The sequence below is a fragment of the Scyliorhinus torazame genome, chromosome 13 (genome assembly GCF_047496885.1).
Source record: "Scyliorhinus torazame isolate Kashiwa2021f chromosome 13, sScyTor2.1, whole genome shotgun sequence".
NCBI classification, from domain to species: domain Eukaryota; kingdom Metazoa; phylum Chordata; class Chondrichthyes; order Carcharhiniformes; family Scyliorhinidae; genus Scyliorhinus; species Scyliorhinus torazame.
In genome coordinates this window covers 139,741,672-139,759,233 of record NC_092719.1, presented here as the reverse complement: position 1 = coordinate 139,759,233, position 17,562 = coordinate 139,741,672, and the positions used below count along the sequence as shown (strand labels likewise).

At 43.7% G+C, this 17,562-nt stretch overlaps 1 protein-coding gene across 24 annotated transcripts in view; it reads right to left on the bottom strand.

Moving 5' to 3' along the window:
- LOC140388298 (contactin-4-like) overlaps window positions 1–17,562 on the bottom strand; it is a 3,617,424-nt gene that overhangs the window by 2,161,767 nt on the left and 1,438,095 nt on the right. The window contains exon 1 of one of the 24 annotated variants that reach the window (XM_072472216.1): window positions 7,580–7,697. The exons of the other annotated variants lie outside the window; for them this stretch is intronic. The gene's annotated coding sequence lies outside the window, so the exon portion shown is untranslated. Of the gene's footprint in view, window positions 1–7,579; window positions 7,698–17,562 lie in introns of those variants that run through there. 24 annotated transcript variants of the gene reach the window in all.

Below are 17,562 nucleotides of genomic sequence, written 5' to 3'. Positions count from 1 at the left end.
ACAACATCCAATTTACGTGATAGCTTTGTTGTTCCCTTCCATGCCTTTTTTCAAAATAAGTTTCCGGAATTTGGGCATTGTTGGCTCAGCCAGCATTTATTCCCCATCCCTAGTTGTCCTTGGTGGACTGCCTTCTTGAGCTGCTGCAGTCCCTGATGTCCTACAGTGCTATTAGGCGGTAATTCGAGGATATTGACCCTGCGACAGTGAAGGAACGGTGGTATATTTCCAAGTCAGGATGATGAGTGACTTGGAGGGAAACATCCAGATGGTGGTGTTCCCAGGTATCTTCTACCCTTGTCCTTCTATATGCCAGCTGTTGCGGGTTTAAAAGCTGCTGCCCAATAAGCCTTCGTGAGTTTCTGCAGTGCATCTTGTAGATGGTCCACACTACAGCCTCTGTTCATCAGTGGTGGAGGGAGTGAATGTTGATTGAAGGGATACCAGCCCCAGTCCCAATCAAGTAGGCTGTTTTGTCTTGGATGGTGTCAAGCTTCATCAGACTAGGCTTGCATTCACTGGAGTTTCAAAGAGGAAGAGGCAACTTTATTTGAAGGGGTCTGGACATGGTGGATGTGGAGAGGATGTTATCTCTTGTGTAGAGTCTAAAACTGAGGGTGGCATTTTAAAAATAAGGGATGGCCCATTTAAAATGGAGATGTAGGTGAAATGTTTTCTCTCAAAGAGTCATGAGTCCATGGAATTACTTTCCTGAAAAGGTTGTGGAAACACAGGGCGTGCTCTACTGACCGCATCCCATCAGAATCGGAGTGGGATGCGGCAGTATATGCCGAGAAAGGCCTCCCCAGGATCCCCAATAGCCGCAACACCTTGCAAAATCTAACCAGATGTCGTGAGACGTCACGATCTGATTCCTGACCACGTTGGGCGGGACCCAGTCTTGCACGGTTAGCTGGGTTTAAGAACCCACTTAACCCCATGCTGATGCTGGTTCTAACAGGCTCCCAGCATCAATCAGCCTCCCCAAGGAGACTCCAGCGGGTGCCAATTAGTACTGATCTACAGAGATGTGGAACGGGACTTTGGGGGTCTCCCGTGGGGGCCCCTGGGTGGTCAGATACATAGCACGGTGGCACTGCTAGGCTGGCAGGAGCACAAGTCAGGGTGCCAGTGCCAGGATGGCACTGCCAAGGGTCAGGGCCTGAGGGGAGCCATGCCCATGAAAGGAGGGGTAAGGGGGGTATAAAGGGTGGGGGGTAAAGGGCTGGTATGAAGGGGCCTCTGGAAAGTTGAGGGTATGAAGGGGGGCCATAAGGGGGTGTGGGAAAGCCTGAAAAGGGAGGGCCCTCAACGATCCCATAGTCGGGTATCCTCACTTGGAGGAGGGATGAGGTAATGCCCATGTGTATGGGGTGAGTGACATTGCCCATAAGTGGGGGAAATGTGGGTCACTCAAGCTCACTTAGAGATCGGGGCACCCTTTCAAAATGGTGGCCTAAGCTCTGAGGAGCCAGTCTGGCCAGTGTGTTCAGCTCCTCAGAGATGAAAAAATAAGTGTGGGTCAGCCTGAGGAAAACTCCCTCGGGCCCAAAGAAATGACTAAGTGTGGTTAGATAGTGGTGGGGAACTCGCCGACAGAGCCGGGTGAAAACACCCAGCCAAACCCACCTGAAATGACACGAGAAACTTTTCCAGTAGATTGCGCCTAGAGTCTTTGAATATTTTTAAGGCCGAGGCAGATAGATCCTTGGTAGCAAGGAGGGGAAAGGTTATCGGGAGTAAGTGGGATGCAGATTTGGGGTTACTATCAGATCACCCATGATCCTATTAAATGCGGAACAGGCTCATGGGGCTGAATGGCCTTCTCGTGCTCGTTGTTCCTATGTTTGTATGTACCAGAGTGACTGCTGCTGTATGCCATCAAAAGCCTTCCTACAATCAATAAAGTTGAAAACAAATGGCGCGGGATTCTCCCGCATTGGCGGGGCGGCCCATACCGGCACCAAGAGCGGCGCGAACCACTCCGACGTCGGGTACTTCGGGGGCTAGGCCGGCACTGGAAGGGTTGGCGCCGCACCAAATGGCGTCAAAGGGCTGCCGCCGGCCGGCGCTAGTTGGCGCATGGTCAGGACTGCCAGTGTGTTCTGGTGCAGAACCGCCGGCGTGTTTCCTGCGCATACGCAGGGGGGTTTCTTCTCCACGCCCGCCATGGCGGAGCCTTAAAGAGACCGGCGCGGAGGGAAAGAGTGCCCCCACAGCACATGCCCGCCTGCAGATTGGTGGGCCCCGATCGCGGGCCAGGCCTTTGTGGGGGCCCCCCCCGGGTCCGGATCCCCCCATGCCCCCCCCGAGGACCCCGCTAGACAGCCGACAAGCCAGGTCCCGCCGGGACTGGCTGAAAACGGGCGGCCACTCGGCCCATCGGGGCCTGGAGAATTGCCGGGGGGGGGGGGGCGCTGCCAACGGCCCCCGACCGGCGTGGCGCGATCCCGCCCCCGCACGAAAACCGGCGCTGGAGAATTTGGCAGCCAGCGCGGAGCGGCGGGGCGGGATTCACGCTGCCTCCCGGCGGGTCGTAGAATCGCCGGCGGGTCGGAGAATCCCGCCCATGGTTTCTCATACTCTGTGCTCTGCTCTTTATGAGCATAAGGACTTTCAGACACAGAATTATCTGCCACCCCAGAAGTCTGCCTGTTTTTCACAAAGGTTACTTTTGCTTTTACTCTGTTGATGGGCACCGTACTGAAGACCTTGACAGGTGCTGATATGCCCCTCCAGCTATTGCAGTCACAGAGGTTCCTTTTCTTTGCTAGCTTTATGATTTCCTCTTTCCTCCGGTCCTCCGCAATCCAGATCATGTTGAAAGGGTCCATGAGCTCCATTCTGCTAACAATCTGGCCATGTTTCAATATATCTACTGGCATCACATCAATGGAGTTGTTGTTTGTCAGGCTCTTGATGTCTCTTTGGACCCTAATGTGATGGTTTCTCCCAGGTTAACGTTTAGCTTCTGATGTGTGGTGCTGTCACGCAACTCAAAAGTGGAGCTGGGGTTGGGATGGTTGAGGATCTCTCAAAAGTGTTCCATCCACCTAGCCTCCTCCTCCTCATCCATAAATAGCAATCTGTTGTAATTCCTTTTGATTGGTGCAGTGGCATTGCTTTCTGCACCAGTCACTTCCTGTACGATCTTGCAGCTTGGAGTCATTTCGATTTGGTGCCTGTGCCTCCCTCCCTGCTTTTTAACTCTATCATTGTTTGTCTTCATCTTCATGGCTTTATCCAGTCTTCTGTCCTTCTCGTTTGCTTTGTTTAATTTTTCTTCCCCCTGTTCCCTGTTGCTCTTCACCAGCTTTCTTTCCTCAATCAACTTCCGCACAATAAGGACAAAATAGATATCATTAAGCTGGTTTATTTTATAATCATGAAGGGAATGCTCAAGGGTAATGAGTTCTGCCTTCCTTCCACTTAATTTCAGTTTCTCCTTGCAATGTAAGAAATGAAAATATATTCAACATTATCCTCCTTGTTAATTATGCAAGTAACGCTTTATTTTGGTCAATCCAATCACTCAGACAGCCCTGGATTTACCCTGGGCCATCATAGCTCTCTGCTTAAGATAGATCAACCAGATCTTGTCTGCATTTCCGAACAAAACTTCCAACTCACCCTGAACATGTGAATCTTTGCGATATTTCCATTTCCCCTTCACAGGAAGTTTGGCAGTGAACTCCAGGCCAGTTAGTGAGTTAAACTAGTTAATATTCATACCTTGATAAGGGTGCCCTGAGACTAATCCTGCAAGGTTCATAAAGGATAAGATATTCAAGTCCCTCAAGTGTGAACATGTGTTGTTTATTTCAGCAAACTCAGTAACTGAGGTCACCTGGGCAAATGTTCTGTCTGACTGCAGATCCAGATTCCTAGTATCAGGCAACCTTTCCAATCTAACCCCTTGAAAACAAGTTTAAAGTCATATTTTTAATCTAATCTACATATCTTCTGATATGAACTGCTTTCCACTTTTAGAAAGCAGGGTGTTAATTTCACTACTGTTTTAATTTTAGAGAGATTAATTTAAATGCTAATTATTTCAGAGTAGTAAATTCATGCGAAAGAAGTGTTGGCATTTGTGGCAGAATTCTTGCAAATCAGGACATCATGGGCTGGATTCTCCGCCCCGCTACGCCATATTTCTGTTTCAGCATGCTGGCGGGATGCTCCGTTACGCCGGCTGGTCAATGAGATTTTCCATTGTATGGCAGCCCCACGCCGTCATGAAACCCACGGGCTGACGGAAAAACGGAGCACCCGCCAGCGGAGAATGCAGCCCCATAGCATCACTGAATTGTTGCAGCGCAAAAGGTGGCAACTTGCCCATTGTGTCTGTATCAGCTCTCCAAATGAGCAATTCACTTTGTGCCATTCTCCTGCCTTCTCTCGTAACATTTCCACTTAGTTTAATTCCCTTTTGAATCTTTCAATTGAATCTGCATGCACCAAATATATGAATAGGATGGGAATAGAGGGACACGGACCCCGGAAGTGTCGAAGATTTTAGTTTAGACGGGCAGCATGATCGGCGTAGGCTTGGAGGGCCGAAAGGCCTGTTCCTGTGCTGTACTTTTCTTTGTTCTTTGTTCACACTCTCAGATAGTGCATTCCAGACCTTTGTTTTTCCTGTTGCTTTTGCTTCTTTTGCCAAAATCTGTGTTCTCTGGTTCTATTCATGAGTGGTAATAGTTTCTTACTATCTACTCTCTAAGCAGATCATCATGATTTTCAATACCACTATTAAGTCTCCATTCTGCCTTCCTTTCTCAACGAACATAGTCCTAACTTCCCCAGTCTATCTTCACAATTGAAGTTTCTCATTCCTGGAAACATTTTCATGAATATTTTCGACACTCTCTCCAATGTCTTCACATTCTTTCTCAACTGCAGGACCAAGAACGAGATGCAATACTCCACCTGAGGCCAAAATAGAGTCTTACAGAAGTGCAACATGATGTCCTTGCTCTTGTAGTCTATGTCCCTATTAATAAAGCCTAGGGTATTGTATGATTTATTAAATGCTCACTCAACTTGTCCTGCCCATTTTACATCTGAATAGCTTCTGAACTGGCATAGTGCTGACGAAAAAAATGAATTCAGCCTTTCAGAATGAAAAGCACAGATTAAGCACAGCATTAACTTTTGCACCTGGAATTATTGAGTTGATCAAAAGAACTGCTTTTATGTATGTAAACAAGCTTTGAATTTTGACACACAAAGCAAAAAGTAAACTATAATTTAAAGTTTACAAATTGCATGCAGATGCAATGAAAAATGTCTTTCAACTTTTTTCTTTGTTGTTCTGGATTTCTTTGTATTTGTCATGATTAATTTAATCATCCAAACTGTGAGATTTTGACTTCCTCTGATGGAAAATGAAATGAACAGCTGCAAAGTACATTGGCACTTTTCAGTAGTTCGCTGCTGAGCTGAAGTGCTCCTGAGACAAGTGGGGCTCAGCTGATTGAAGTCCTGAGAGCCTTTAATGGGAGGCTGAATGCTCTTCAAGAGCTATTTCACTGGAAAACTAAACATTTCATGTAAGAAATGCAGCAAAATCTATGTTGAAAACAATCCTGTCAAAGAGCTTTAGCCTTGACATAACCCAAATTGAATAGGCAAAATAACTGCTACCTGGTTCTGGAAATTTCCTCCATCAGAAAACCGCAACATCTCTCTGCTTGTCTATTAATAAAGACTTAGAATGCCACACGCGAATTTGCAAAGGAAACTTCTGCTCCCCTTTCTTTCAGAGGGAACAGGAATTGTTCTATTCCACAGAATCCATGCAGTGCTGAAGGAGGTCATTCGGCCTATTAAGTCTGCACCCACCTTCCAAAAGAGCATTCTACCCCGGTCCACTCCCCCACCTATCCCCGTAATCTCACTTAACCTGCACATCTGCTGACACTCGGGGCCAATTTATTTTTAGCACCGCCAATCCACCTAACCTGCATATCTTTGGACTGCAGCAGGAAACTTGAGCACCCAGAGGAAACCCACATAGACAGATGGAGAATGTGCAAACACCACACTCACAGTCACCCAAGACCGGAATTGAACTCTGGTCGCTGGTACTCTGAGGCAGCAGTGCTAGCCACTGTGCTATCGTGCCATTGTTTAGACACAAGGTATACTAGGTTAATCACTGTGTTGTCACAAAGGGAGGGAAACAAATCTGGTGTTCATTTTTCCGAATTCATGTGAACCTTTCACAATTGACACTTAATTGACATGTCATTTAATTATTTCAGCTTTGATTCTTCTAATGGACAAATTCTTAACTGATAGTTAATTGCAACCACCAATATACATAAAATAAATCAAAGTATCTTACTATTTAAACCGCAATTTAACATTTCCCATTTAAGATCACCATCACCTTACAACTAACGGAGAGGGGAATGAACTAATCGAAAAAAGGATTTCACAATTTCCAAGTTCAGTAATGAATTAATAGAATGTGTGATGGGAAGTCAAAATGGGAGTTGGGTGGAGTACACTATTCAAGGCAGAAATGATAGTGACCAAATTCATCCCAAATCTGAAACTAATTTCAATTGTTACTAATAAAAGAGCGTTTTAACCACCAAACGCAGAATTTTACCCACCGCCAGGTAAAAAAAAGGGCATGACAGCTTATTTCTGGTTTTCCAGCAGTTTTAATATCTCCCGTTAGTAGAAGGTCAGAAACACACCTTCTACACCCATGTTGAAACACAGCTCAGTCTAGAATTGAACTTTACCTTTGCCTAAAATAAATCATTCATGAGTAACAATGCAAAATGCATTGAATAGGTATAAAACATTAATCAGAATATTTCTTTTCTCTGTGCTCTGTCCATTGCTTCATTTGTAATGTACATAACACAGAGCCCAAAATCAACCGGCCAAAATTATTTTATTGTAGTCGAGCAGGACAAACAAATTTAATTGCAGGTTTGAGAAGTAGTACACAATAAGTATATATTCAGCTATTCATTCACTCATAAAAACTTGTATTAACATTCTGCTGAAATGTAAGAAAAAAAAAGTATAATTCCCAGCTTTAAGAATCAATTAATATCCATATTGCACATGGTTACTAATCTAGAATGCAGTTTTGGCTACATTTTAATTTTGGAAATTATTGTAAAGAATATTGGAAAAAATAGTAGCAAATTATTGGAAAGAGCGTTTGCAAAATGGCCCCCCCAAATTGTTTAATGTATCATACTTCTGCCCAGAGGTTTAATTAATTAGCAGGCATTGTTTTTCCACTCGTAAAATGATAGTTAAACAAATGAATCTATATAATAATGCATAACCTCATCCATCAAGAGAACATTATAATATGCCATCAATACAAGTTCTGAGCCAAAGGCTATAGTTTGTTTCAAAATGGTACTATCATTTCTTTCTCAGATGCAGTCTGGTCGTTCTGCAATACAACTAACAACTCGCACATCTGGCCACTCGACTTTTTCTGCAGTAAATTTGCATTAGTGGCAAATGTTTCTTCAGTCATAATTTACACATTACCAAGTAAACAAGTGAGAATGTGATCATGAAGAAAAACACTCACCAACAGCCTCCCATTTCAGTCAAGAGCTGCAATGCAGGCTATTTCACATCAGGCTAACATAATTGCCCAGTGAGACTTCTCCTGTGAATTCCTGCTGTAGCTGTTAATCAAAAAGCAGCTATTTTTAATGCTGCCAGAAGTGACTTAGGAAGGCCTTGACTAGACATCCAGGTGGACAAAGTCCATACAAACACCCTGACCAAAACCGACACATTTCTACAGGGCCGAAATTTCAACAGGACCTAATTGAGCCACCACTAACATTCTGATTGATCTGCTACTGTTCAATAAGTTTCGAAAGTTTGAGTCCAAATGCGTGGATTTTGAGCACTGCACGAAGGAAAAATACACCCACCAGAGGGAGAAGATAAACAAGTCAGGTCTGTTTTGTCACATTTTCAATCTTTGATCAGAAAGCAGCTTTGCTGGTAACCATGGAGAAAACCGTTGGTTTCTAGGCAATTCTCCTGTCATGCAATGTTTTAATATGATCACAAGTAATGAAAGCATATTCCAACTCTGTTAGTTATCGTGTTTGTGAATGACCCTGTTAAGGTTGCGATAATGTTGGCTGCTGTTCATTTTTTAACTACCTACATGGCAAATATTTTTTTTAATAAACATTTTATTGAGGGTTTTTTTGGCATTGTAACAGCAGCAATATAAACAATGCACATAAAAATATAAACATAGTGCAAATACCACCTCCCTCCCCCACAGGTCTCACCATTAATTGACCCCTAATCTACTCTAACCTAACCCCCTCCGGCCCCCCTTCTGCTGACGATTAATTCTCTGCGAAGAACTACATGGCAAATATAGCAGCTGTAATTATATCAAGACCAATAGGTAAAATACACTATTAATTGTAGTTGTACTGCTCTATTGAATAGAGTTTCCATTATGGGAGCAATGTTACACCATTTGCTTTTATTCAGGTGTTCTAATGCCACTTCCATGATTCAACTTTCTGCTGATGTTCGTTGTGCACAAGTGAATAAAAATTGAAGGTATTCAGTTAAAACCAAATCACAGTATGCATTAGAAATTGTAGAATTATTTTAGATGCCAAGGCTACTTAAGTATGAAGTAAAATAACAATTATTCAGTGCTCCCAGAGACTGTAACTTGAGGACCTAAAGATGGAGAAAAGATGGATTGATGGATAGGAAACAATGGATATTGTTTGAGGAGTGGTGCCAGGGTGAGCAGTATTAGTTGAGTAGAAAACCCAGAATCACTTAGGAGACCCCCATTATTATAAAGGATTTATAAAAGCAATTGTCCTTCATGTTCATACCAAACGCCCAGCCCAGTTGTAGTTGTAGGGGATTCTATTATCAGGGGGATAGATAGTATCCTTTGTGAGCAGGATAAAGAGTCCCGCATGGTATGTTGCCTGCCCGGTGCTAGGGTGCGGGACATCTCTGACCGGCTTGAAAGGATACTGGAGAGGGAGGGGGAGGATTCAGTTGTTGTGGTCCATGTCGGTACCAACAACATAGGCAAGTCTAGGAAAGAGGACCTGTTTAGAGATTATAAAGAGCTAGGATTCAAATTAAAAAACAGGTCCTCAAGGGTCATAATCTCCGGATTACTGCCCGAGCCACGTGCAAATTGGCATAGGGAGGCAAGAATAAGGGAAGTTAACACGTGGCTGAAAGAGTGGTGTGGGAAAGAGGGGTTCGTTTTCATGGGACACTGGCATCAGTTTTGGGACAGGGGGGACCTATACCGTTGGGATGGTCTCCACCTGAACCGAGCTGGGACCAGTGTTCTGGCGAAAAGAATAAATAGGGTGGTCAATAGGACTTTAAACTAAAGATTGGGGGGGAAGGGAAAGTCAGGGAACCAAGAGGTGAAGTAATCAGTGGGAAGCGTAGCTGCTTAGGAATACAAAAAAGCACGAAAAGACAAAACTCAGGAGAGGTTACGATAGTCCCCATCCCACAAAATATGACACAGTGTATGGAAAGGCTCAGTAAACCAAGGTCCACCACACTAAGAAAACAAAAAGGGACGGTCAATAGAGAATTAAAGGTGCTATATTTAAATGCGCGCAGTGTACGGAACAAGGTAGATGAGCTTGTGGCCCAGATTGTGACTGGCAGGTATGATGTGGTAGGCATCACAGAGACATGGTTGCAGGGGGTTCAGGACTGGCATTTAAACATCCAGGGATTCACAACCTATCGAAAAGACAGGGAGGTGGGCAGAGGGGGCGGGGTTGCCTTGTTAATTAGGAGTGAAATTAAATCAATAGCACTAAATGACATAGGGTCAGATGATGTGGAGTCTGTGTGGGTAGAGTTGAGGAACCACAAAGGCAAAAAAACCATAATGGGAGTTATGTACAGGCCTCCTAACAGTGGTCAGGACCGGGGGCACAAAATGCACCACGAAATAGAAAGTGCATGTCAGAAAGGCAAGGTCACAGTGATCATGGGGGACTTCAATATGCAGGTGGACTGGGTAAATAATGCTGCCAGTGGACCCAAGGAAAGGGAATTCATTGAATGTTTACAGGAGGGCTTTTTGGAACAGCTTGTAATGGAGCCCACGAGGGAACAGGCCATTCTGGACTTAGTGTTATGTAATGAGCCAGACTTGATTAAAGATCTTAAAGTAAGGGAGCACTTAGGAGGCAGTGATCATAATATGGTAGAATTCAATCTCCAATTTGAAAGAAAGAAGGTAGAATCAGATGTAAAGGTGTTACAGTTAAATAAAGGTAACTACAGGGGCATGAGGGAGGAACTGACGAAAATCGACTGGGAGCAGAGCCTAGTGGGAAAGACAGTAGAACAGCAATGGCAGGAGTTTCTGGGAGTAATTGAGGACACAGTGCAGCGGTTCATCCCAAAGAAAAGAAAGGTTATCAGAGGGGGGATTAGGCAGCCACGGCTGACAAAGGAAGTTAGGGAATGCATCAAAGCAAAAGAGAAAGCCTATAATGTGGCAAAGAGTAGTGGGAAGTCAGAAGATTGGGAAGGCTACAAAAACAAACAGAGGATAACAAAGAGAGAAATAAGGAAAGAGAGGATCAAATATGAAGGTAGGCTAGCCAGTAACATTAGGAATGATAGTAAAAGTTTCTTTAAATACATTAAAAACAAACGGGAGGCAAAAGTTGACATTGGGCCGCTCCAAAATGACGCTGGTAATTTTGTGATGGGAGACAAGGAAATAGCTGAGGAACTAAATAAGTACTTTGCGTCAGTCTTCACAGTAGAAGACATGAGTAATATCCCACCAATTCCGGAGAGTCAGGGGGCAGAGTTGAATATGGTAGCCATCACAAAGGAGAATGTGCTAGAGAAACTAAGAGGTCTAAAAATTGATAAATCTCCGGGCCCAGGTGGACTACATCCTAGAGTTCTAAAGGAGATAGCTGAAGAAATAGTGGAGGCGTTAGTTATGATCTTTCAAAAGTCACTGGAGTCCGGGAAAGTCCCAGAGGATTGGAAAATCGCTGTTGTAACCCCCCTGTTCAAGAAGGGAACAAGGAAAAAGATGGAAAATTATAGGCCAATTAGCCTAACCTCGGTTGTTGGCAAGATTCTAGAATCCATTGTTAAGGATGAGATTTCTAAATTCTTGGAAGTGCAGGGTCGGATTAGGACAAGTCAGCATGGATTTAGTAAGGGGAGGTCTTGCCTGACAAACCTGTTAGAGTTCTTTGAAGAGATAACAAATAGGTTAGACCAAGGAGAACCAATGGATGTTATCTATCTTGACTTCCAAAAGGCCTTTGATAAGGTGCCTCACGGGAGACTGCTGAGTAAAATAAGGGCCCATGGTATTTGAGGCAAGGTACTAACATGGATTGACGACTGGCTGTCAGGCAGAAGGCAGAGAGTTGGAATAAAAGGTTCTTTTTCGGAATGGCAACCGGTGACGAGTGGTGTCCCGCAGGGTTCAGTGTTGGGGCCACAGCTGTTCTCTTTACATATTAACGATCTAGATGATGGGACTGGGGGCATTCTGGCTAAGTTTGCCGATGATACAAAGATAGGTGGAGGGGCAGGTAGTATAGAGGAGGTGGGGAGGCTGCAGAAAGATTTAGACAGTTTAGGAGAGTGGTCCAAGAAATGGCTGATGAAATTCAACGTGGGCAAGTGCGAGGTCTTGCACTTTGGAAAAAAGAATAGAGGCATGGACTATTTTCTAAACGGTGACAAAATTCATAATGCTGAAGTGCAAAGAGACTTGGGAGTCCTAGTCCAGGATTCTCTAAAGGTAAACTTGCAGGTTGAGTCCGTAATTAAGAAAGCAAATGCAATGTTGTCATTCATCTCAAGAGGCTTGGAATATAAAAGCAGGGATGTACTTCTGAAGCTTTATAAAGCATTAGTTAGGCCCCATTTAGAATACTGTGAGCAATTTTGGGCCCCACACCTCAGGAAGGACATACTGGCACTGGAGCGGGTCCAGCGGAGATTCACACGGATGATCCCAGGAATGGTAGGCCTAACATACGATGAACGTCTGAGGATCCTGGGATTATATTCATTGGAGTTTAGGAGGTTGAGGGGAGATCTAATAGAAACTTACAAGATAATGAATGGCTTAGATAGGGTGGATGTAGGGAAGTTGTTTCCATTAGCAGGGGAGACTAGGACCCAGGGGCACAGCCTTAGAATAAAAGGGAGTCACTTTAGAACAGAGATGAGGAGAAATGTCTTCAGCCAGAGAGTGGTGGGTCTGTGGAATTCATTGCCACAGAGGGCGGTGGAGGCCGGGACGTTGAGTGTCTTTAAGACAGAAGTTGATAAATTTTTGATTTCTCGAGGAATTAAGGGCTATGGAGAGAGAGCGGGTAAATGGAGTTGAAATCAGCCATGATTGAATGACGGAGTGGACTCGATGGGCCGAATGGCCTTACTTCCGCTCCTATGTCTTATGGTCTTATGGTCTTATGGTCTCATTAAATGGGAGATTATCCTGGTTGTGCAATCCTGCATCAAATTACCTGTTTTGTTGTACAGAGGAATTTCAACACAACTTCCACCATTTGTCCTGTGTATTTAATACAAAAATATTGCACTTAGGATCCAACTGTTACAAGCTAAATAACTTGAATTAAACCTACCATAAAGGCAAGGCAATAGCTGAACACAGCTGCAGATGATAAAATCCGTTAATTCATCAGTTTGATCTGGCCCTTTTTCATTCCACAGAAAATGCAGTGCCCTAACAAAATCCTCAAATTGAACAGGCCTAGGTCGAGGTGGTGGAGAGCATGTGCTTACAGAGTGTGGTCCGGGGGACTGTGTCCTCCACAGGACAAGGTTCAATAACCTTATTCACTCTGGCAAAGTGAGTACAACACAAAAGCCTCAGGCCAGGTCTCTGGTATTCAACCTCCAGCATATACACCAGCAAAGGAGCCTTAAGGCACATTTTGCTCTTGAACATGGGAGGATTGTGTGCCAAGGACATTTATTGACCCCTTCAGCACAGTGGTTAACACTGCTGCCTCACAGTGCCAGGGACCTGAGTTTGACTCCAACCTTGGGTGACTGTCTGTGCGGAGTTTGCACGTTCTCCCCATGCCTCTGTGGGTTTCCTCCGGGTGCTCCAGTTTCTTCCCACAGTCCAAAGATGTGAAGGTTAGGTGGATTGGCCATGCTAAAATGTTGTTCCTTAGTGTCCAAAGATGTGCAGGTTAGGTGGGATTACAGAGATGGGGCGGGGTGGGCCTGGGTGGGGTGATCTTTCCAAGGGTCGGTGCAGACCTGATGGGCTGAATGGCCTCCTTTTCCACTAGAGGGGTTCGATGAACTCTATGGATTTGAAGACAGGAGGTTAGATTTAACAATAAGCAAAAAAACATTAAACATTAATAAATTAGATTCAGAAACAATACGCCCTTAACTTAACAATTATACACAGACTTTAGGATTAACACGGATTGCAAAGTATATCTTCATCTACAATGGTCTCATTAATACAAAGTCCCTGAAAAGCACACATGATGGTGGTCGAATACACACACTCCGCTCTGAACCCAAGTTAATGATTGTGAATTTCTTCTTAGAATTCCCCCTGATTATTGTCATGTGAGAGTTTCCAAACTCCACACCAAAAAATACTTCAAAATCTTCTCTCATTAGCATGCTTTCCCCTAATGGTTTGCATTCTGAAATCCAGTCCATGTTTTCCAAATGACACTTTTAAGTAACGTTTCTGCTCTGTTTTTAACAGTAAATACAGTCCAGGATTTTATGGAAATGAAATGAAAATCGCTTATTGTCACAAGTAGGCTTCAAATGAAGTTACTGTGAAAAACCCCTAGTCGCCACATTCCGGCGCCTGTTCGGGGAGGCTGGTACGGGAATTGAACCGTGCTGTTGGACTGCCTTGGTCTGCTTTAAAAGCCAGCAATTTAGCTCAGTGTGCTAAACCAGCCCCTGCTTCCACCCCTTATTCCACCCCTATTAAGTTTCCTTTGTCTTAACTGCTTTTATACAAACTCCGAGATCTAGCCATCAATTTTCATTGTTATTTCAACTCATGTTCCACAGGCTGTAATAAAATCTCACAAATGTGAAAATCACTTCAGATATCTTTCTGGTGTCTCAGCCATATTCTCAGCTCTGTCTGTCTTTACTGAACAGTCCTCTGTTCGCGTACCTTTAACCTCAGACTTCTTGGAAACTTATCTCCATTTATCTAGTTTCCTGAACTAGCTGCTCTTCAGATCTCTGCACTTGTTTTCATAAGCATTACTCCATACTATGGCTTGTCTTCTCGCAAAGCTGAGAGAGATGTTCCCTCTCTAGCCTACTAAACCAACTGCTTCTAGCAGAGCTGTGAGAGTTCCCTTCTCCCTCATTACTCATCTCCAATTGCAATCAAATTAGCTGAGCTAACACTTAAAAACATCTCGATCCTACAAGGTTCCAGTTGCTAAGCAACGACTGCTTGTTTATTTAATCTTCGCGCCATCTCTAAGCACAATAGAAACACAATTGGAACTCAACCAACCCCCACACATACAAATATTTTTGTTCAGCATGAAACTAACTATAGGTTTTACCCTTCCAGGCACAGAAACATTAAATTAAACCGACTTAAAACTATACCTTATTTCCAATGTTTACCAATACAAATATTAATCCCTTAAAATTACCATTGTTTTCCTAATATTATGGGGAGTGCAGCAGGCAACCACAATTAGCAAGCAATTGAGGGACTGCACTTCCACCTGACCCATCCAGGGCTCCTTCTCCCTCAACATTGTACTCGCCTGCAAGCACAACAGAAGCTTCCTCCATGTGTGCACTCACATTCCTGGCAGCTTCCATGGCTACCCCGTCATCTGCTAGTCTTGGCTGCTGCAGAACTTCATTATCAGCCTAGCAGAGAAAGGATATCCCTCGAAGAAATGGCTACTCACTCCTCTATAAGACCCTGGCACAAAGGTGTTACAACAAAACCATTTTGTTGCTAGGGCAACCATTGAGATGGCCATCATGCTTCTGAAGATGCAGTTCTCATGCTTGATCAGTCAGGTGACAGTACACACCTGCAATTATCTTGCTTACTGTGGTGGTCTGCTGCATTCACCATGACATGGCCCCCAAGAGAGGTTTAGACTTCCCACCAAACAACTTTCCCCACATTGTGCCAGATTTTTCCCCACTGACTTGGCCTATCGAAATCTCTTTGTTGACACTTTGTATCGTCCTCACAACTTGCTTTCCTGAAATATCATCAGCATATTTGGCTATTATGCAGTTGATCCCTTCATCTATGTCAAGAATATAATTTATAAATAGTTGAGGCCCCAGGATGACCCTAAGTAGAGGATAGCTTGAGCATAGCAAATTAAGTTGCAGTGAAACATGATGTGGTCTGACGAATTAAGGTCTTGAATCATTAAGTTAGATATGGGGCAGATGAGAATGGCTGGGTTAGAAGATGAGGACAATTTTGCTGGAGGTGATAAGGGAGGTCGAGCAAATTGACAACCCTAATTGGAGATATTCAAAAAGGGTGTCACTTAAACAGAGAATCATGAGGATTTGGGAAATAATGTACTTCCATGCACATTGGAGTGTTCAAAGGAGATTGGGCTAGTAGTTTGTAATGATAAAGGGGTCAATGGTTGAGTTGTTTGAGGAGAGGGTGGAAGACAATAATTTTGAAAACAAAGCTCCAAGCACATGAGGGAAGAAAACCATTTACAATGTCAGGTAGCATGGGGAATGGGGAAGAAACTTGGATGGGTGGCAGGTTAATGGGAATAAGGCCAAGGACAGAGAAGGTGTAACTGATATGGACCCAATAAACTTGGAAGAGTGTGCATGGGGTGGGGGAAGGTGTGCTGAAGAAGATAGGACAGAAAAACAAGAGATATATGGGTTCAGAGTTTAGGAAAAGGCACATACGCTGTAAAAAGTGAAGAGAGAAAAAGCTGCACAGGCGACTGACTGAATGACCCTGATCCAAGTGATAAAGATGCCCATGATAATTTTACACTAATATTATGGAGAGTGCATTTGCTGGAGGTAAAGTTGGTGAGGAGTGACAAGAGAGCTTTAAAGAGACAGTTGGCAGTGCAATAAAAATCCCAAGGTTATCTTTGCTGTACAGGATGATTCTGGAGCACGAGGTTCTTTGAGCAGAGGAGAATGAAGATTGGTAACAACCTGGAAAAGAATCATTGGAAAAGGTTATGTGCCAGATATAATCAAATCACACTTCCTAGGCGCAAGGATGTTAAATTGGGCTAACAGCAGCAGTATGAGAGCAAGAAAACATTTTACTGAAGACAAGGAAAATAAAGGTGGGGGTGGGGGAACGATTGAGAAAACTGACCACTGCAGAAGTACTCAGATCATTAGATATGCATTTGGTTGTTTGAAAGTCCATTTTCAAATGGAGCGTTATTTTCTAAGGAAAGAAGCAGAAAGAAGTAGGTTTTGAAATAGGTGAGGTATGTCATTGGTAGGGGATGGCAATCTTGTTGTTGAAGATGGCCTGCAAAGTGGGATTATGGGGGCACAGAAGAAGGTACAGCTGAAAAGAGCTCTGAATATGAATCTGAGAGTTTATATGGAGGGAGATGTTTAGGAAAGTCAGAAGGCATTGAGGAAAGAAGGCAAGCCATGAGATGGAGAGTGAAATCACCAAGGATGAGAAGTCGCTGAGTGCAGAAAGGAAGGAATGGATGATGAAGATCTCAGTGAGAAATGTGTGCTAGATCTTTGGCAGTGGGGGGCATCATGCGAGCAGTAGAAAAGGAAAGTGAGAGAAATAGAATGAGCTATGATACTCAGAGGAGCGGTGCGAGAGATCAAGGTTTGACTTCTTAATACAGGTCGGAAAAATGAAGACAGAGGAAGATATGCTTCAGGAAATAGAACAGACAGGATGCGTGAAATCCCCGGAAATGTAAACCATCATTACTGAAATAACCATTGTCAAAAATGAGTGGTAAAGCTAGATGGATTAATAAGCTTAAAACTGCTCCATTGCTGTTTACTAAACTATCAATAACTTCATTTCTGTTCTTTCCTTAATCTGTTTTTGCTCAGCTACAAGGAAACTGCATGAAAACACAACAGGAAAAGCAGAAATGATTACATGACAAGAAACATTTAATCATGAACTAAGAACACCGGCGTCAGAAGCTCACAATGCAGCTTTGTGTCACGCACATTCCATTTCACTTTTTGCAGATATTGGCGTGGGCTGATCTGAGAAACAGAAAATCTTTTCCGGTTCTCAGGTAATTGTGAAGTCATGTTATTGGCCTCAACAACAAACCAAATAATTTACGTCAATTTGGTCAACATCTCTGCCATGTCACCTCACCTCCAATTTCTGAGACGGCTTTGAATCCATAACAAGCTTGTTAAATGCAACCGACTGGTTTAAATGCCTTCACCGAAAATACAATTCAACATTTTTATATTTGTGCTCTACTGATGTTGAGGGCCATGATGGTTTTTCAAAGAAATACAAATTCTGAG